Source organism: Eptatretus burgeri, chromosome 12 (genome assembly GCF_056783735.1).
Source record: "Eptatretus burgeri isolate ZD-2024b chromosome 12, Ebu_testis_v1, whole genome shotgun sequence".
Lineage (NCBI taxonomy): Eukaryota > Metazoa > Chordata > Myxini > Myxiniformes > Myxinidae > Eptatretus > Eptatretus burgeri.
The window spans coordinates 60,691,544-60,713,123 of NC_140972.1; the positions used below are offsets into that span (position 1 = coordinate 60,691,544).

Here is a 21,580-nt window from a genome sequence, read left to right on the forward strand (position 1 = left end):
CGGCTCGCCCACCAACGCGTCACGAGGACGCAGGTAGGACCCCCCCGGTCTCGCGGACCTGGCCACTCCTCCAGGTCATGCGCACATTTGGCCTACAGGCCTGTCTGCCCCCTTGTCTATGAGGGTGGCTTCTTTTCTTTGCTTTTGTGTAAATCTGTGTTGGCGCCATCTGTAAAGTAGAACTGTACAAGTGTTGCCGTGTGTGCGCGTAGTCGGTACCGTTGTTGTTGCTTTTATTGTTCTGGTTGCTATATGTGTGTTTTGACTGTATGGCTGTATATACGTGCTTTCCGTGTGCCGGGAAATAAATGTGCATCGTGTGAACTGTGTGCCCGTTTCGCTTCGTCTTTTCTCTAATTGAATCTCCATCCTGCTTCACGTAAAGGGTTCGAAGTGGGTGCAAAATGCCCGGTAATTAATCTGAACCGTCCAGGTCGACGATAACACTGCTCGGTTATCCCGATAGTACGGAACGGGCCGCCCAAGCGGCTCATGTCCGGAGTCGACCTGCGGCGAGGTACGATCGCCCATTTGCGCAGGTACTTCGGTAGATCGAATTTGGCGAGCAACCCTATCCTGTGCGGGTGGGCAATTGGCACGGTCGTGGTGGGGTTAAACCCCCACCCGTGACTAGCTCCCGGCGTTGTTCCGAGAGGGTCACGACAAAATTGTCCGTCCGGTGGGCGACGTGCCGCGATTCGAGTACGCGGCCGTTCGCACGCCGGCGGGCGCGAATTTGCAACAATATGTATATATATAAAATATATATAAACAATATATCTTCTTCCTCTTTCGGCTTGCTCCCATTAGGGGTCGCCACAGCAGACCAACTGTCTCCATTTTCCTCTATCCTCCACATCTTCCATTGACACTCCAACCGCCCGCATGTCCGCCCTCACCGCATCCATGAACCTCTTCTTTGGCCTTCCTCTTCTCCTCCTGCCTGGCGGCTCCATCTTCAACATCCTTCTCCCGATATACTCCGTTTCCCTCCTGTGCACATGTCCAAACCATCTCAAGCTCGCCTCTCTCACTTTGTCTCCAAACCATCCTACCTGCGCTGTCCCTCTAATACACTCATTTCTTATCCTATCCATCCTCGTCACTCCCAACGAGAATCGCAGCATCTTTAACTCTGCCACCTCCAGCTCTGTTTCCTGTCTTTTTGTAAGCGCCACCGCCTCCAAACCATACAACATAGCTGGTCTCACTACCGTCTTGTATACTTTCCCCTTCACTCTTGCAGCTACCCTTCTGTCACAAATCACTCCTGCAACTCTTCTCCACCCACTCCATCCTGCCTGCACTCTCTTTTTCACTTCTCTCCCACACTCTCCGTTACTTTGGACAGTTGATCCCAAGTATTTAAACCAATCCACCTTCCCCACCTCAACTCCTTGCAACTGCACCATACCACCACCCTCCCTCTCATTTACGCACATGTACTCCGTCTTACTCCTACTGACTAACATTCCCCTTCTCTCCAGTGCGTACCTCCACCTCTCAAGGCTCGATTCAGCCTGCTCCCTACTCTCCCTACAGATCATGATGTCATCCGCGAACATCATGGTCCATGGAGACTCCAGTCTGATCTCGTCCGTCAACCTGTCCATCACCATTGCAAACAGGAAAGGGCTCAGAGTCGATCCTTGGTGCAATCCCACTTTAACCTTAAACCGGTCCGTCATTCCTACTGCACACCTCACCGCTGTCACACTGTCCTCATACATATCCTGCACGATCCTCACATACTTCTCCAACACTCCCGACTTCCTCATACAATACCACAACTCCTCTCTTGGCACCCTATCATACGCTTTCTCTAAATCCACAAACACACAATGTAACTCCTTCTGGCCTTCCCTATACTTCTCCATCAACATTCTCAAAGCAAACATCGCATCAGTGGTGCTCTTTCCTGGTATAAACCCATATTGCTGCTCACAGATCGTCACCTCTCCTCTCAACCGAGCTTCCACGACTCTTTCCCACAACTTCATGGTGTGGCTTAACAACTTTATCCCTCTGTAATTTCCACAGCTCTGCACATCACCCTTATTCTTGAAAATCGGAACCAGTACACTTAATCTCCACTCCTCCGGCATCCTCTCACTTTCCAAGACTTTATTAAACAATCTGGTTAACAACCCCACTGCCATCTCTCCTAAGCACTTCCATGCCTCCACTGGTATACCATCTGGGCCAACCGCCTTTCCACTTTTCATCTTCTTCATAGCAGTCCTCACTTCATCCTTACTGATCCACCCCACTTCCAGATTCACTATCTCCACCTCTTCCAACCTTCTCTCTCTCTCATTTTCTTCATTCATCAGCTCCTCAAAGTACTCCATCCACCTTCTCAACACACTCTCCTCGCTCGTCAGCACATTCCCATTTGCGTCCTTTATCACCCGAACCTGCAGCACATCCTTCCCAGCTCGGTCCCTCTATCTTGCCAATTGGTATAAATCCTTTTCCCCTTCTTTTGTATCCAACTTCTCATACAGCTCGTCATATGCCTTTTCCTTGGCCTTTGCCACCTCTCTTTTTGCTTTTCGACGCCACTCCTTGTACTCCTGCCGACTTTTTTCATCTATATATATATATATATATATATATATATTATAATTATACATATCGATTATACTGAAAAAGTAGAATATGTTTTCTGTGTGTGTTTGTTTGTTCGTCCTTTATGGGCAGCCGAACAGTTGGATGGAATGAGATGAAACTTTGCACGAGTGATCCTTGGGACATGAGAACGGACATGGGGGGGGGGGGGTCAAGTTCAAAGGTCACGGGGTTAAGGTCACCGGGTAACTTCAATTTCAACCGATCGAGACGGGACCAACGCCATTCGACAGATAGATAATCAAAATTAAATGACACAGTTGATTGATGACATTCACTTCCGACTTCCGGTTTTCGAGTTATGACGTCATAAATTGACTAAAACGTCAATTTTTCATGTTTGTTTGTCCTTTATAGACGGCCAAACCATTGGATAGAATGAGATGAAACTTGGCATATGTGATCCTTGGGAACGGACCTAAGGGGATCAAGGTCAAGGTCAAAGGACACGGGGTCAAGGTCACCGGATAACATCAATTTCTCAATTTCATCCGATCGAGACGGGGCCAATGCCATTCAAGAGATAACTGTACCCGCCCATGGGCGGGTACTTTGCTAGTATCTATCTATAATTCCAGCAATCTCTGTATGTATGTGTCTGCGACCGCTGTTTCTCGACAACCACTCGTCCGATCTAATGGAAACTTGCCAGGTATATTGCTGGGGACCTGTGGATGTGCCTTTTCAAGGTTTGATATTAATCGGACAAGCGGTTTCCAAGTTACGGCCATTTATTTGCCAACCAATGACAGGACAAGGTGCTATGACGTCACAATTCTTTTTTTTTTTGCACGATTGACGTCACAATTCTTCTTCTTCTTCGTTTGATATGACGTCACAATTGACACTGGGGACCCGAGTATGTGCCTTTTCAAGGTTCGATATCGTTCTTGGACTACTCACACGTACTAGTATATTATAATTATACATACTAGTACATGCCCGTACGTAAATGTGACATATCAAACGAAGAGTTGTGACGTCAATCGTGCAAAAAAAAAAAAGGAATTGTGACGTCAATCGTGATGGCAGAGCACCGTGTCCTGTCATTGGTTGGCAAATAAATGGCCGTAACTTGGGAACCGCTTGTCCGATTAATATCAAACCTTGAAAAGGCACATCCACAGGTCCCCAGCAATATACCTGGCAAGTTTCAATTGGATCGGACCAGTGGTTGTCGAGAAACAGCGGTCGCAGACACACACATTGCTGGAATTATATATATATATATATATATATATATATATATATATATATATATATATATATATATATATATATATATATATATATATATATATATATATATATATATATATATATATATATATATCGCTTCTTAATTTGTGGAAAAAATAAAATAACAGGCATGAAATGTATAGTTCAAATTCCAAGGCACTACATAAATTGCGGACTGTATTAAATACAAATAAATAATACCTTCGTAACAGGAGTGGAAAAAAGCAGATTATACGGAGGGTTCAGGTAACCAAAGCAAAACGAGTGAATGAACAAAAAGAGAGAAAAAAACCCCCCAAAACCAGCGAAGAATTGGAATATCAGAGATGAAAAGCGAGATTAAGTCACTTACCACGGAGCATCAACTGATGCCTCTTATCAATCAACCGACGCTGTTACACAATGGAACAGAATTCCAACGCTAAGGATTTGAGCCGATACCAATACACCGCATCGTGATGCGCAGCCAAACACGACATTGCTCTTCTTTCCTTCGTAAAACCAGATTCAGAGCACCCTCTCTCTCCCCTTCCTTCGTATCCAAGGTTAAAAGAACAGCGCAAAAATTGCAGTGTGAGCAGACACGACGATACGACGCTGATATTTCAGGAATGAAGAAAACAATTGGAATCAATAAAATCGGATAGTTTAATTAATCCTTTCAGCCGAGACGACGTTCTTATTAATTACTGTATTGTGGTTATAATATATTCGATTTTACACGTTCATTATAGCATTGGGCTCTATTAACAGGTGAGTACACACCCGTTTTAAATAAAACAAGATATCAAATTGGGTAAAATTCGACAGCCCCTAAAACCCGGGACTGCTACACCGCTACATGTTGGTCACACGCCAGAGGAAGTCGTTCGGTCCATCAAGGCTGCGCTATATCCACACCGCGTCATCAGTCGTTCAACGACACCAGCCTTGGGTTTATGAGGAAAGGGCGCTGACTACTGACGACATTGCAGCACTACAGGAAGCAGCTGAGGAAATTGAAAAAGAGAAGTGGGAGAAAATAGATAAAACAAAAACAAAACGTTGGGTCTCAAGTGAGGGTAAAATGGTTGCCCGAAAGTATTATGGGAACGTCATTAAGAGCAGAATGTTTGGTAGGTCGAGAGCAGGGGAAACAATGAAAGGGTCATGACTGGAAACACAGGGCAAAAGAAGGTAAACATCGGGACCAATTGCATGAGAAAGGCGTATATGGGACAGACACCTATAGTCCAGGCAAAATAAGGTTTGATCGGGAACATATTGCAACAGAATTTTTTTTAGCACATTGCATTTCTATGAGGTCCCCACAACACCATACTAAGAGTCCTAAGAAATCCCTGTTGCGGAAATACGTCTAATTTGAATAAATCCAATATGGTGGCCAATTATCAATATTTTGCCATATCTTTACTCTCAGACAACAGGTTTGAGCGGTTTATATTTCAAGAATATTTGAGGGGATCAAAGGCTAAATTTGGGATAGTTTAATATTTTGATTGGATGGGTTTAAATAAAATGATGGATGAATTTAATAAAATCCAATATGGCCACCAAATATCGATATTTTGTGATCAAATTTATGACAGTCACTTCTTTGGTGAGTGTTTCATTGCAGGCATATTAATACGCTACTGGAGATGCCCATCGAGGTCATCATTATAGTCATCAGTGAAATCTGGTTGCTGTGAGTTGGCACAACTTGTCCCCCGGCATTCTCCACAAACAGCACTGCAATGCAGACTATACTTTCTGCATGTGCACCTCTTTGTATTGCAGTCTGTTTTACAGTTACAGCAGATGACATCCAGTAGTTTTGATGGGGCTGCAAGCTGGTCAGTTTGTATTGGAAAACATTGTCCATCCACCATGTGCCATCCCTACTCTTCCGGATTCATATTGATGCTTCTTCCTTTCCACTCCATCATCTGATAATATACACGGAGGCTGTGATACTTTGCAGCTGCTGAGGTTGGGGGTAGAGTTTGAGGTTCTACATGAGATGTGCTCTTGGAAACCTTCTCACAAAATCGCCTGTATCGTAAAGTGTCCAGTCCTTGTTCTTTGGCACCACCATATAATGACACAAGTGCTTTTTCTCCCGCTGCAATAATGTCCTGTTTTGCCACATGTCCTTCTTGGCTGAACACCTTAGCTTTCTGACGGAACAGGTAAACACTTTTGATCTTCCTTACTGCTAAACCCTTCCCCAATCCAAACAGGTGAGAAGTTGTATCACAGCCAAGGATTGCATGGATAAATAACACATGGTCACAAACATCAGGACCAAGAAATTCCTTAGACTGCTTTATGCACCATATCCTGGTCTTTTTTGCTGATTGCCTGGGCTCTGGGGCCAGGAACAAGTCATGTGCATCCAGTTCAGCATGATGCAGTCGGAGGATGAGCAAGTCCGTGTCATCCCCTATCAGGACAGTGTCTTTGATTCTAGCAATGCAACAGCTGTTTGGACAATGAGCACATCAGCATCATGCTTTGCATGATCTATATTACACCCAGCCCGCTCTAGTTTGTCACTAAGATAAACAATAAATCGCTGTTTGTTTGTCACATTTTTCAAGAATTCCTCCTTCTTGGACTGGATAACCATTCCACCAGTGAAGTTTACTGTCATGCCTGAACAAGCCCCTGTCCTTCTCATGTGCGTGGCATATTCTGTTGTTGGACCGTCTTGGTATCCATCAAAGATAATGGTAGCAGCCCCATATTTATGTGTAACATATGTGACATGAAGCTGACTGACACTCTCATATGTGGAACCTCTTGGCCATGGAAGACGATGAAGTAGCGCACCAACATCGAGAATATACTGGACATTTCCAATTTGTTCTCATTGCCCCCCTTGCATGGTCTTCCAGAGAACATCGGCAAGGACAGCCTTATTGGCCTGCAGGGGAAGGAAGGAAGATTCAAACAATGCTGGGGGGTAACTACACAGTTCATATTTGAAGAGTGACTGTAGATCTTCACAGCGCTCCCCAATGGTTACCAGTCTCTGGAAGATCAACTGTGGATCTACCTTCACAGATTAACCTTTGATCTTGACAGTTAATCTTGAATTAAGTGTCACTCCTCGATCACATTTCCGGAAGGTGAGCTCTTCCACAGATTTCCCAACCATGGATTCTAGAATCTTTTTTCCAACTGCTCTTGATCTTTCAACATTGACTCCTTCCTGGGTTGTCATGCCATTTGCAATGTTAAACAGGGACGGATCCCGTGCGAATGAATCTCTCTCCCTGAGATAGCTGATAAGATCAAGGGTGTCATTGACATCTCTCGCTTGTCTAGCTTTTGACAGGTCTTTGTGCTGGTCACTGGTTTCAAATGAGATTCCACCGAGCTTCTGCATGGCCAGTTGATATTTGCACATGCTGGCATGGAAAGGACCCACAACAAACGTTGAGTTTCTGTCATTCCTTTTCCTCTTGTCAGGCCTCCATGTGTCTTTATACTTCTCATCAGCACTTGCTCAATTGTGAGATCCGTGGATAGTCCTGCCCAGTACCTATCACTGCGCCTCACCACATGGTATCCTTTCTCAAATTGCTGATGGACATCTAGATGACTTTCTGGCAGATTAAGCATCATTTGCAGGTATACATATGCAGACTTTGCATATAGCGTGTGTCCTCGATGCATCCGATGAAATTTTTAAGTATTACAAATGCATCCTTGGATCCAAAGATCTCATTATAGAAATTTAAATCACTAAAATACATCATCTGAGAGCAAAGATTTGGCAATATATTGATATTTGGCGGCCATATTGGATTTATGCAAATGAGATTTTGTTCCAGGGAAGTTTAAAAGTATTCTAAATGCATCCTTGTATACAAAATACCCATTCTAGAAGTTGAAATCACTCAAATAATTCATGTCATCTGTGAGCAAAGATATGGCACAATATTGATAATTGGCAGCTATATTGGATTTATGCAAATTAGACTTATTTCCGCAACAGGGATTTCTTAGGACTTTTAGTATGGTGTTCTGGGGACCTCATAGAAATGCATTGCGCTAAAAAAAATTCTGTTGCAATTTGTTCCCGATCAAGTGAAAAAATGGGCTCGATTGCCTGGACTACTATATGACCCTTCCATATAATTATGCAGCCTGTGTCACACGGGATGAAGGGGACGTAGACACTGTACGACTGAAACAAGGCATAGTGTTACATGAAGGGATCCACTAGACATCCACTGAACACCTTTTTAGGTCATCTCTTCCGAGCATGACCTAATAATATGGGTGTCGATGTCCTTCGATCCGTCCGTCCGTCCGTCCGTTCACATGAAGTTGAAGCGGGAGATCTGGTCATTAGTGATCCTGATAGAGGTCGATGAGACGTACACGATGGTATGACATTCAAGGTCACCGAAGGTCAAGGTCAAGGTTAAGGTCACGAGGCCTTTGAAGTTGTGAAAATGATGATTTTCAAATTCTATCTCCTCCGCCATTTCTCAAGCGATCTTGAATTTGATTGTGGCATATGAATCTATGGGACAATATCTAAATTTGATCGGGACGGATTTTCGATATTCGCTTTCGTTTTTGTGTCTCGTGACTTCAAAGTTGGCAAAAAATGCGAAAATGACGATTTTCAAAATCTATCTCCTCCTTCATTTCTCAAGCGATCTTGAATTTGATTGTGGCATATGAATGTATGGGACAATATCTAAATTTGGTCAGGACAGATTTTCGAATTTCGCTTTCGTTTTCGCATCACGTGACTTCAAAGTTTGCAAAAACTGCCCTACCTTCAAGAGGCTATATATTCTCTACTGGGCATGGTAAAAGTTAGTGAATAGTGTCATTGCATAGCAGCTGATCTTGTATATATATATCTTGAAGGTGCAAAAGTTTCAAAACCCGAAATGTAAACGTCGGCATTTATTTTCAAAATATAATTTCGTGCGCACACGCCAAAATGCCGAGTCATCTTTAACTAAAATGCGCAGCTTGACTGCGCAGTGCAGTAGTCTTCGTCATAACTGAACATTGAGAACTTGTGGTATTATAGAGATGACCGTCACCCCCACATGGGGGTAATTTTTAGCAATATCTTTACAACATGCTAAAAGTATGAACAAAAGCAAGTGTTGGGTTTGCTCACAGCTCCCCCACTCATCCAAGCATGGACTACCCCTTTTGGCAGTCCCATTTTCAGGGGAAGATATATGCGGGTACCTGGTTCGTCGACAGGCTGACCCAGTCATAACTAGAACAGAACGTAGAGTAGGGGACGAGAGGGCGAGAGCACTAGAAATTACAAGTAACTGGGAGAAGGGGGAATACAAATGTACTGACTATTGGCACTGGTGCTATCCTAAGTATCGGGTGAAACATAACTTCCTTCATACAAAATGGCGAAAAGATGACCACACTCTAAGATATAAAACAGATTATGCCTCACTAACTAAGGGGGAAGGATTGGAGAAATACCTACCGCATTTTGAGGTGATAAATAGAGAAGTAGGGATAGCTTGCCTCGTAAGTAGAAAAGGAGATGGACCTTACTTGGGTAACTCGACATGCCAATACTATGCCAAAGATGGGGAAGAAAAAGTAACCATTAAGGGATGAATTACTGGGACAAGGATAGATATAAGGATACGAATGAATAATCTCGTGGAACCCCAAGCATCATTAAAGGTACATATCCATGACGTGGTACAACATGTAAGGAAGGTAGCTGCAGAGTTCCATGACTATTTTAAGGAAGGAGGGTTCGGATCTTGGTTAATGGGAGTGTTTCGTGGATAGGGAACATGGATACTCCACATATTATTAGTTGGGCTTATGATATTCATTGCTATTGTTGTCATCATAGCGTGCATAAAAGTAATGATCGGTGTGTGTGTGTGTGTGTGTGTGTGTGTGTGTGTGTGTGTGTGTGTGTGTGTGTGTGTGTGTGTGTGTGTGTGTGTGTGTGTGTGTGTGTGTGTGTGTGTGTGTGTGTGTGTGTGTGTGAGAGAGAGAAAATTTACCACAGTAACAACAATGGTGGCACATGAAGTTTCCCTGGACCAACCATCTCTGAAGATTCTGAAGACCCACAAAACCCAGAAAATGAAGAACCTAGTTTAAAATTTAGTTAAGACACCGTGTGGTGGTGGTTTTTGGAAAATATGAAAGTACAAACACTCGTACCTTTGGAAGTGACAAAAACCCTTTTGAAAGAATTCAACAATTGTTGCTAAAGAACTAAAAGCAGATGGATGATTGTAATGAAGAGATGTGGAATAGAGATATCTTTAAAACTAAAGGGGAAAAGGAATTCAAGCGGCTTGCTCTGATAAAACCTGATTAGTATAATTGAAAAAAGCAATTGCCTATTGGATGTATATGTTTGGTGTGCACAGGGTTCCTTTCTTTCCAAAATCGCCTGGGCACCCCAACTCTGTGGGATGAGGAGGTGGTGGCCCCCATCGGGGCTCCATCCACTAGCAAGGGTGTTAACCCACCACAGAGCGCAAGTTTGGGTGACGCAGTGCAAACGAGCCGGCTGCTAGCCAAACGACATATTTAGATTTTTATCAGGTTTGTTCTTACAGAACAAATCATTAAGTTGTTCTGTTTGAACAAAAAGGGGAACTGTGGAAACTACATTACTAAAATGCAATTTATAATAATGTAAAAATGCAAAATTATCTTAGTTCAGTGCTTTGAAAAATAATTTAATAAATATATGCTGGGAAAACTAGAAGAGGGCAGAATACACACATTCCTCTGATGTACACAACCTTGCAAAACTTTATCGATCTGATGACCATCTGAACCCACAATATCCCCCCCCCTACACCCTTTCCTGGGGCTATAAGCAAGCTCCAAAACAGACAAATTATCCTTCTATGTTGCAATTTTAAAGTTCACAAAGTTCCATCTGTTCTCACGACACACCCTGGTAAAACTGTATATATACATACAATATCCAATGTCGAGTGGAGTCTTCAGCTTGCAACACTTTGGTGTTCAGGAGTGGGATTCGAACCTGGGGTGTGCTTAACGCACCCCAAAATTATGAGCGGGTTAGAATATAAATTTTATTTAATTGTCTGTACGGATCATGGAGGACCAAGACGAGCTGGTCCAGGTGGGTTGTAAAACAACAACGTTGGAAGAATCCATGACTCAGGAAGACAGCTTTGAGGGAGATCGTTCCCTGAAGCAATACCCAGAGATAACCTTGGGGGAAACCGGGACGGCAACGATGTTTGGGGACCCCCACCGGCAAATTCCTCTCACGAGGAACGTAGCGATGGAGGTAATGAAGCAAATGATGGAACGGATGGAACTGGGACAAAACCAATGGAGGAGTGATATGCAAAAACTGAGGGATGAAATGAAAGGGATTTTACAAACAGGACAAGACCGATAATCGGGAACATGCAAAAACTGGCTGATGATACGAAAGCAATGCACGTTGGCTTCAGGGCCGAGGTGCAGGCAATGCACAGTGAGGTGAAGGCTGAGGGAAAGGCCGGGCTGGTGGAGAAGGTAAAGGCTCAGCTCCAACCACAGAAGCAGCGAATGTTCACAGGCGTTGTTACCAAGTTACATGATAACTTTGGTTTTGTTGATGGGGACGTGTTCTTCCAGCAAAGTTCCGTCAAAGGGAAGACTCCAACAGTGGTAGACAGGGTCCTCGTTGAGGTCACATATAATGCCTACATGCCATTCAAGTGGAATGCTCAGTGTGTGCAGACATTGCCGATTCCGAACCAAGGACTAATGAAACCCACACAGTCAACAAGGGGAGAAATTTTACACCAGCAGAACCAATCCCAAAAGTTCAGATCCAAATAATAGTGGTGAAGGCCAATTACTCACTGTTTATGAATCTTGTGGAAGTGATGCCAAGGCGGAGGTGGAAAACTTAAAGGTGGGCAGCAACCTTCAACATCGGGTTGGCAGAGGTAAAGGGCGAGATGCAAAACATGGACTGGATGATGGCGGATGAGATCAGGACAGCCCGTGAGGAAATGAACGGGGTGAAGGAGAATGTGGAAGGTGTTTGGACCGCGACGAAGATGGGAAAGGAAGAAGTGACAAATAAAATAACGATGATTAAGCGAGAAGTAGATGAACTCAGACAGGGGATGACGGAAATAATGAAAGGACAAGGGAAATTGGAAGACGAGATTGGGAAAAACACGAATGTGATCCAAAATTTCAAACAAGGCCAGCAGGAAACAAAAGGGGAATTGGAGGCCAGAAGGGAGGAATTAACAGAGACACAAAGAGGGATGGAATGGGTGAAGGATGAATTACACAAGGTAAAAGAGGAGCAAACACTAGTTCGAAAAAGAGGTGAAAGACGTTGTAGAAGAAATTCAGTTCTTCTCTGTCGGAGACTCAGACCATTTATTAACAGCAAAACAACAGCAACAAATAACAACAAACATGTGCATAGGAAAGAAGGAAATACAGGACAAGCAATATCAAACACAATCCTCTTTCTGCCCAAAATGCACAGAGCAATTGTATTTATTCTATGCTGGAGAGCAAAAGACAAGGGAGGGCTAAACACCTGACAAGGGTGAATGGAGCGGAGGGCTGACAAGCATCAAGAAAGGGAACTGCAGACATGGCCACTTTTGGAGGGAAGCGGAATAGACACGCTCAGGCCACGATTGCAGTGTGGGAATACGAGGTCAGCGTTGAGGAGGAGGAGAGAGTGATAACAGAGTCAGAACAAAACACAGAGGCCGGGTGGATGGATATACAAGCCCATTATTTAATCATACATTCCGTTCACCATTGAGTAATGAGATTCTCAAAACATTGGAAATACTAGTTTTGAATATATATATATATATATACATACATATACATATATATATATATATACATACATATACATATATATATATATATATATATATATATACATACATATACATATATATATATACATACATATACATATATATATATACATACATATACATATATATATATATATATATATATATATATATATATATATATATATATATACATATTTCAGTGAGATGAAGCACATAAGATTTAGTAGGATACAATTTTATCTTGCTTGTATATTCACTTCCATCACCATGGAGATAAAAAGACTGTAAAAGGAGATTTTACTGACAGTCAATTTGATTCCAGTACAAAAGTAACACCTTATTTTATCGATGTATAATTCCAGCAATGTGTGTGTGTGTGTGTGTGTGTGTGTGTGTGTGTGTGTGTGTGTGTGTGTGTGTGTGTGTGTGTGTGTGTGTGTGTGTGTGTGTGTGTGTGTGTCTGTGACCACTGTTTCTCGACAACCACTGGTCCGATCTAATTGAAACTTGCCAGGTATATTGCTGGGGCACTGAGTATGTGCCTTTTCAAGGTTTGATATGAATCGGACAAGTGCTTCCCAAGTTATGGCCATTTATTTACCAAACCAATGACGGGACACGTTGCTGCGTAGGCGTGGCCTATGGGGAAGAGATCCTCAGCTGTGTTTCCCATTACGGGTTACAACGTACGGACTTCCGGATAGTGATGACTTTGTGTATTCTAATAATTTCTCGATTTCTTATGCGCATTTATAGATAAACACAATGCCCCAATCCAGTCGTCGTTTACGAGAGCGAAGGAACGGCCTGTGTGGTGGTTTGAAAGGTTTTTTTTTGCACGTACGTTTTTTTCTTTTCTTTTTTCTCTTCTCTTCTCCTTGTGTTTTTCCTTGCGATAACATTGCGAAAAGGCAAAATACGTTGGCGCTAATTGAATAATTAGCCATTAAAACTAAATTGCGAACAATCATAGCTGCGATATGCGAACTTCCGGACAGTGAGGATTTAACTTCTGGATAGTGACGATTTATTGTATTCTTTCTCGATTTATCGACTTACTGTATTCTTTCTTTCTCGATTTCTGTACTTTCTCGATTTCTTTCTCGATTTTCTTAAACACAATGCCCCAATCCAGTCGTCATTTACGAGAGCGAAGGAACGGCCTGTGTGGTTGTTTGAAAGTTTTTTTTTTTTTGCACGTATAACCACACATGTACGGGCACGCGAGAGCAAAGGAACGGCCAGTGTGGTTGTTTGAAAGTTTTTTTTTTTTTGCACGTATAACCACACATGTACGGGCACGCGAGAGCAAAGGAACGGCCAGTGTGGTTGTTGTTTCTGGCACACGGTTTGAAAGTTTTTTTTGTTATTATTTGGATGTACGGTCATGCATGTGGCTCCTTATTTTATTTGTGACTTCTTCCTTTTTCCCATCTTCGTCGCGGTCCAAACACCTTCCACATTCTCCTTCATCCCGTTCATTTCCTTACGCACTGTCCTGATCTCATCCGCCATCATCCAGTCCATGTTTTGCATCTCGCCCTTTACCTCTGCCAGCCCGATGTCGAAGGTTGCTGCTCCACCTTTAAGTTTTCCACCTCCGCCTTGGCATCACTTCCACCTCCTTGGATGCGGCCACACACGTATGGGCATGTACTAGTACTGTTAAAAACAGTCGTAGCAAGTTAAAACAACTAAAAGCAGCAAGTGAATATAATTGAGAATACATGAATGTAATTTTAAAAAATTCCACAGATGTTAAGATAGAGCTTGTTGAATGTCTTGAGACCCGATGTAAGGGTCAGGATAACCTCCTTCAGGAACAAGGGGAGAGCATATGCTCCCTTGAAGCAGACCGCGACCTGGTGAGTTCAGTTGTAAGGCCATGCGAGGTTTAGCGGGCGCATGATGCAAAAGGGTACATGACAAGTTTTGGGCGGGGGGGGGGTAGAAGCCCCGGGATCTCTTGGGGTAACACAAGCCCCCAGTATGATTGTGCCAGATTGTGTGCAGAGCATGAGTAGCATGGCATGGATGAGTGCGCGAGAGAGTGCGGGACACGCATCGACCCAGACGGGAGTTGCGGTTCGTGTGACGGAAGGGAGGGCGAGCCTCCTGAGTGTGATAAAGTTATTTTTGAAACCGTGCTGGCTCCATGGGACTCTGTGTGTGAGGTATAGTGTGTATAAGAATGTGCGCAGTCCGTGCTTGGCAAACCACCCAAGCGCGGACCATTGTATGAAGTGCTAATAGCTTCGGAGGAACCAGCGTCGAAACGCTCCGCACCGGATAAATTACTGCAGCATGGACGGCTAAAAGGGGAGCGTTTTTATTTTTATTTTTTTTCTTCGGTATGACGGTTGAAGCCTGGTGTTGGCTTAGTGGTTAGGGTGGCGGCTTGGGATCCCAGTGTCCTGAGTTCAAGCCCCGTTGGCTGCTGAATTAACACCAGGGGGTTGACTCAGCCTGTCATCCTTCCGAGGTCGGCGAAGTGAGTGCCAGTGTACTGGTCCCGGTGTATGCCCCGGTTAGAATAGGTGTACCATATCCCTGTGTGTCGTAAGAGGCGACCAGGGTTGGCGTCAGGAAGGGCATCCGGCCATAAAAAACATTGCCTCACAAAAAGCCAAACCCCTGCACAGCAGGGAAAAATGGCTGTAAAAACGGTCATTTCGGTATGACGGTGATGTTGACACTTCGATTTCTAGTGCGGTTATAATACAATATAATTAATAGGCTGCCGCTCAACGATTTAAATCATAACCGCACTAGAAATCGAAGTGTCAACATGACCGTCATACCGAAGAAAAAAAAACCAGGGAGTCTCGAACACTGACGCTAACCATTACCTCGACGTGTTTCGACTTATGAGTAACTTACAAGTAACGTGTGTCCACGTGTGTCAACGATCGCGTAACGTGCCTACAAATTATGCCAGCGTATGCGGAACGTGTGTCATATGTGGAGTACGTCGAGAAATTTTCAACATACTGAAAATTCCTCGACGTACTCAGCGTATGACGTATGCCAGCGTACTATGACGTATGCCAGCGTGCTATTAACGTATACAAAACTAACCCATAACGTATTCGACGTGTGCCAGCTTGGTTTGGCAAATTTTTCATACGTCGGCATACGCTGGCTAAAACGTCAAGGTGTGACAGCGGCTTCACACTTCGATGTCTAGTGCAGATAAGATTTGAATCGTGGAGCCGCAGCCTATTAATAGCCTACGCCACGTGATCGTCGGCGATACGCTGCCACGCTATGCATAAGTTAGACTATCGTTGGGCATACGTTGTGAACGCCGACAACACGCTCAACATTCGTTGGTATAAGTTATCTATATGTGATTGAAACGTTCTGTGTACGTGACTAATACGTTATGCATACGTCCAACTCGTTATGAATACGTCCAAAAATGGGGAAAAACATCAATAGTTCAGCGTACGCCAGCGTTTTGCATACATTTTGATACCTTGCCCTACGCTGACTAAAACGTCAAGGTGTGACAGCCCCTTTATGAACGGTTTCAATTGGAGTGTTTGCTTGAGTGCTTAAGACACTTAGTGAGTGCTCCACAATAAACTTGGGAACTGAACACACCCAAGATTCCTCCTCATGACTATCTTTGCTTATACGAGTTCCTTCTGATGATACTCCAATGGAGTGTTTGGTCTTTCATTTGAGTATCCAATCACCTATCCATATACATCAGTTTACAGCCTATTCCAGACATTTACCACTCTCTGAGTGAAAGACCTGCCTTACTACCACCCTAACTCTCATCTTCTTTACTTTGAAACTCTGCCCTGTGGTAATGTCACTGTCCATTCTACTGAAAAACTTTTCTGCACTTATCTTACACCAGCAAAGGCAGGCAATGCCAAGTCCTACCTCTCACCCTTCCCCTGCTTCCTCCCTCTGGACTCGCACTCCACCCCTACCCCTCCCTCCTTCCACCCAACCCCTCCCTCCGGACTACCACCTCACCCCTACCCCTCCCTCCTCCTCACACCCCACCCTACCCCTCCCTCTGGACTCACACTGCACCCCTACCCCTCCCTCCTCCTCACACCCCACCCCTACCCCTCCCTCTGGACTCACACTGCGCCCCTACCCCTCCCTCCTCCTCACACCCCACCCCTTCCCCTGACTCCTTCCACCCAACCCCTCCCTCCGGAATACCACCCCACCCCTGACTCCTTCCACCCAACCTCCTCCCTCCGGACTCGCACCCCTTCCCCGCAACAGGTGGTGTTTATACATTTTGAATTGTGAGAAAATGACTATTGAAAACCCAGAGTATAAACTTTGAAATTTGCCTCTTGGGAATGCTTTTGGAATCTCAGGAATTTCTCTTTTGAAAATGTTTCTGAGTGCGGTCTTTGCCTCACATTAATCCAATGGGGGCAAAGCAGATTCTTTTAATAAATCAAGGTGTTGTTTTAGCGCCGATCACGTGTTATTTCCAATAAGGCCTAACTTTTCAGTAAAATGGTTAAATATAACTCAAATTAAATTTGTCTTCTATGGCCGATTCACATTGGGCATGTCGGTGCCTAATATGCCTCGTATCCATGGTACCCATTCGACTGTTTGACAATGACAATGCAATCCTTTATTCGACGACTATTTTATCGATTATGAATAGTGACGCATGCCCTTTGGAAAACAAGCTCAGAGGTCGCATATATACCTTTGAGCTCTCCAGTTTGTCTCAGATTCTCAAGCCAATTGTAAACCGTCATCTGGTAGTTTGCAGGCAGGGTGCCGCATCAATGGGTATTCCGTCCTGACAAGCCAGGTATCCCCACCCGCTTTGCTGGTGAATGTTAAACATCCTACCTTAGCTAATGTTCAAACTCCTTCCCTGATTAAGTTTGACGAACAACCCGGTCATGAAGTTACACACTGCCCTCTTGTGGTTCACTTACGTCAGGAGCACTGTGGATCTATATGAAGACATCATGTTAGCCTACATAACTCGTTGTTCATGTTTCTTGTCAAGAACGTCCACCATTTGCGAAATATCAGCTCCGATACCATGTCTCTTTCACTTTGTACTTTCTGCTTGAGTGTGTGCATCATTATTTGTTTGTTTGTTTGTTTGTATTATTGGCACCATTAATTGTTCTAACAGGTAATGAGTAATCTTTTGTTGAGGCTTCAATGTGAATAATTAGGTTCTCTTATGAGTTTTAACACACAAGTTTATCCCAAGTACAAGACAATTGTCAAGAGAAGCTCATTACTCATTTGACATTACCGATGCGTGCATCCCTTTGTTCATGTTACCACCATTATTCGGCTACGTCCTATTTCTCTTGGAGAGTTTATATTTAATTTGCAATCCTTGTTTTGTTTTACAGAACCGTGGATAACTGCCAGGGGTTTCTGATTCACTGCAAGAATTAACCCCAGACACTGATACTAGCATGGGGATGAAAGTACACACTCTCTGGCCAACATCTTCTCATGAGATTGCATGCAACTGGAGAATAAACTGTACAGTGTAGTGTCTCCTGCCCAGAAACCGTGCATCTCATCTCGAGCCATAATTACTGGATTGTGAGCCCCTTTCTTAGTCTTCAGTTCAAAAATAGACCCACAAACCAGCTCGCCTCCACCTGGAAGATCCTGAGGATCCTATTTGAACACCCAGAATTCTCTCCCTTGTGACAGCTTCAGCAGCGCCATCACTGGAAACAGCATGGCCGTGAACAGAAACGGAAATATAATGAATGTTTTCACAATAAATCTGATTATAATTTTTTTCCTGAAATTTCCATCTTGAACATTGAACATTAATTTCCCCCAAAACTCTCCGTTGGAAATTAAAATCAACACTTTTTTTCCACACTGACATGTTTTTTTTAAACATTTGGCTGTAATAAAGTATAGCTGCAAACAAACAAAAAGTGCAAGTTTCATGAAAGGAGTTTCTTTGACACAAAATTCCTATTTTTTATGATGGCTGCAACAACTACAAAAATGGCCCCGATTATTACTACCTTTTTGTGGGGTCACCTGAGGAACGTTTATGCTCAAAGTCTTTCACACACTGGCTGGCTAAGCTTGACATTTGACTTGAAAGTGATTTGGGCAGGAATTTGTATTTGTTCAGGGTTCCAGCGATAATTCATCCACTCTTCACAAAAGATGCCGTGGGATAATTAATGTCCACCAACACCTCCAAGTGTTGGCAGACGGTTCTCCAGTTGCAAACATCCGTCTGATAGATGGCACAGATATTGATGAATCATCGTGCCTGTGAAACACCAGGATTACAGTTTGTAGCTGGGTTAGGATTCTAACCCAGGCTAGACAGCTCAAAGGCGTATGCACATAACTATAGCCATACTGTCAGCTCAACAAAAGGCCTGTTTATGGAATTCCTTTTACAAAACTAGCATTCTTATATACGAGTACGTGCCCGTATGTGCGTGGCCATATGTGCAACCCCCCCCCCCAAAAAAAAAAACTTTCAAACAACCACACAGGCCGTTCCTTCGCTCTCGTAAACGACGACTGGATTGGGGCAGTGTTTATCTATAAATGCGCATTAGAAATCGAGAAATTATTAGAATACAGTAAGTCATCACTATCCAGAAGTAGTGCGTGTCCGTACGGAATGGTCACATGCATTCCACGAATTATCGCATGCATTGAAGTAACAACTGCTGCGATACTTACACACACACAGTTAATTAAAATCCAAATTAAAATTAAGTTTACCTCCCTGTCTTTGCTTGCCGTGACATTCGCTGCCATTGACAATTGCCACTCCTACGCCACGGTAACTAAATGGCGCCCTTTCCCCATCGGCCACGCCTACGCAGCAACATGTCCTGTCATTGGTTTGGTAAATAAATGGCCATAACTTGGGAAGCACTTGTCTGATTAATATCAAACCTTGAAAAGGCACATACTCAGGTCCCCAGAAATATACCTGGCAAATTTCAATTAGATCGGACAAGTGGTTGTCGAAAAACAGCGGTCACACACACACACACACACACACACACACACACACACACACACACACACACACACACACACACACACACACACACACACACACACACCTGGAATTATAGATAGATTCAAAAAATAAAGCCGGTTTTTTTTAAATAGTTTTTTTTGGGGGGGGGGGTTGGGGGGAGTGGAGGGAGTGGAGGGTTAGCCTGTTGCTTTGAATCTGTCACAATTACTATGCACACACGAAACAAAGAGCCACACAGGGTGAAGCAATTGGTTCACTTTCTTTGTCTGTCTATCTGTCCACGAACGTCAGTATAATCGAGGAACAACTTGATTTCGATTGAATGTAATATTTTGAACAGGAATCAGAACATGTAGTTTAACAGTACTTTGGCTCTGAATTTGTCCCGATCGTGCATGCACAGATGAGTAAGATAATTTTTTTTAGTCTGTCTACCTGTCTGGCAGTTAAACAAAATTGAAAACAATTCCAAACAGGAAACTTACTGTTTTTTCAACGATGTCAAAGGACACAGACAACAGACACGAAGAACTAATGTAATGTGTTCAATAAGGTGGTTTAAAAGATGCTGAATCAATGGTGGTTTAACTACCAAAAACGAAATGTTTTTTTTTTTTTTGTATACCTTGGTCGAGGCTCGTATGAGAGCTAACACACAACTCACAGCAAGGAGGCATGAGACAAGAGGGGCGGGAGTGGAAGGGACAAAACAGTGGGGAACAGACACAGACACATGTTTCTACAACTTTTAAAATATTTCTTTTACTTCAATTGAATGATATACTTGAACACTGTAGAACACAACTCGCCTTCTTGGCACTTTCAAAAACCTCTCGTTTAGCAGGACTTGGACAAAATATGTCATTTTACATCATCTCGACCAATCAAATTTGCTGCTCGGAGACCCCGCCCATGCCCTTTTTCTCAAGATGTGTGGGGAAAGGTGTTCTATAAACCCTTTAGTTTCAAAAGAAAAACAGCACAGAAGTCGACTTGTTATTCTGTTTGAAAGCCTGATGGTGGTTTCGCAGTTAAAGTTTGGCTTTGAATACGAGGGTCATGAGTTCAAACTGTAGGCGTACCAAAATAACACCAGACGGGTCGACTCAACCAGTCATCCTTTTAATGTCTGTAAAATGAGCACCAGCTTGCTTGGAGTAAGAGATCAACAACAGTTGATCTGAAGTTAGCAGCGATGTGCCCCCACACCCAGGTGGTAGAAACCAGTGAAAGAGGAGTCTTCAGTTGCCTCCAACTTTGAGTGACATCTTACCTTACATCATTCTGTTGACTATATAGTTAAATTATAATCAGAATACCACCACTCATGGTGGGTGACTCATACTTCACATGACTACTGTACATATCAATCCCCAACAGGCTGTACATACCAATCCATGAACTTAGTCCAAGTGGAGCTCACGAGTTCAAGCTGTCCTTTGTCAGCGTGTTTTTCCTTTCTAGCTTTCTACTGGAGGGACTGAACAACTGGTTGGGAGAGGCTGGTGGCATCTGTACCTGTGGTTGGAAAGACTACAGCAACTGCTTCAAGTCCGACTATAATTATACCTGTGAATTATTACCCAGCAGAACAGTAATTTATGGGTTTTTACTCATTCCATTTTCTTCAAGCCGTTTCTGTTTGGGTTAGTTTTAATGTGCATTTCATTTATCTCAAATTTTCATTTCCAGTAGGTTGTGCACCAGCATAACCTGTCATTCCCCATCCATACCCCCTATTAAAGCCACCCAACCCAACTCTCTTACTTGCCGGTTACTGTATTTCCTCCCCTCGTATCTCTCCCCTTTCATTATTCATTCATTCCATTGCTTGTTGTGTCCAAAGGTGACTCCACTATCAGTTTGTTGC

At 43.4% G+C, this 21,580-nt stretch overlaps 1 protein-coding gene and 1 long non-coding RNA gene across 6 annotated transcripts in view; one reads left to right on the top strand and one right to left on the bottom strand.

Moving 5' to 3' along the window:
• The window catches only part of LOC147015722 (uncharacterized), a 35,642-nt gene extending 16,483 nt beyond the window's left edge, over nucleotides 1-19,159 (top strand). Inside the window, exon 3 of the long non-coding RNA XR_015049810.1 lies at nucleotides 18,077-19,159. This is a non-coding gene — a long non-coding RNA (uncharacterized LOC147015722). The remainder of the gene's footprint in view (nucleotides 1-18,076) is intronic.
• ST3GAL5 (ST3 beta-galactoside alpha-2,3-sialyltransferase 5) overlaps nucleotides 1-21,253 on the bottom strand; it is a 65,862-nt gene extending 44,609 nt beyond the window's left edge. The window contains exons 1-2 of one of the 5 annotated variants that reach the window (XM_085848170.1): nucleotides 21,102-21,243; nucleotides 14,253-14,366 (exon numbers count right to left, since the gene is read on the bottom strand). The gene's annotated coding sequence lies outside the window, so the exon portion shown is untranslated. Of the gene's footprint in view, nucleotides 1-4,071; nucleotides 4,093-4,222; nucleotides 4,551-14,252; nucleotides 14,367-21,101 lie in introns of those variants that run through there. The other 4 variants (XM_085848168.1, XM_085848172.1, XM_085848167.1 and 1 more) reach the window with 4 other exon arrangements.
• Nucleotides 21,254-21,580: the final 327 nt, after the last annotated feature.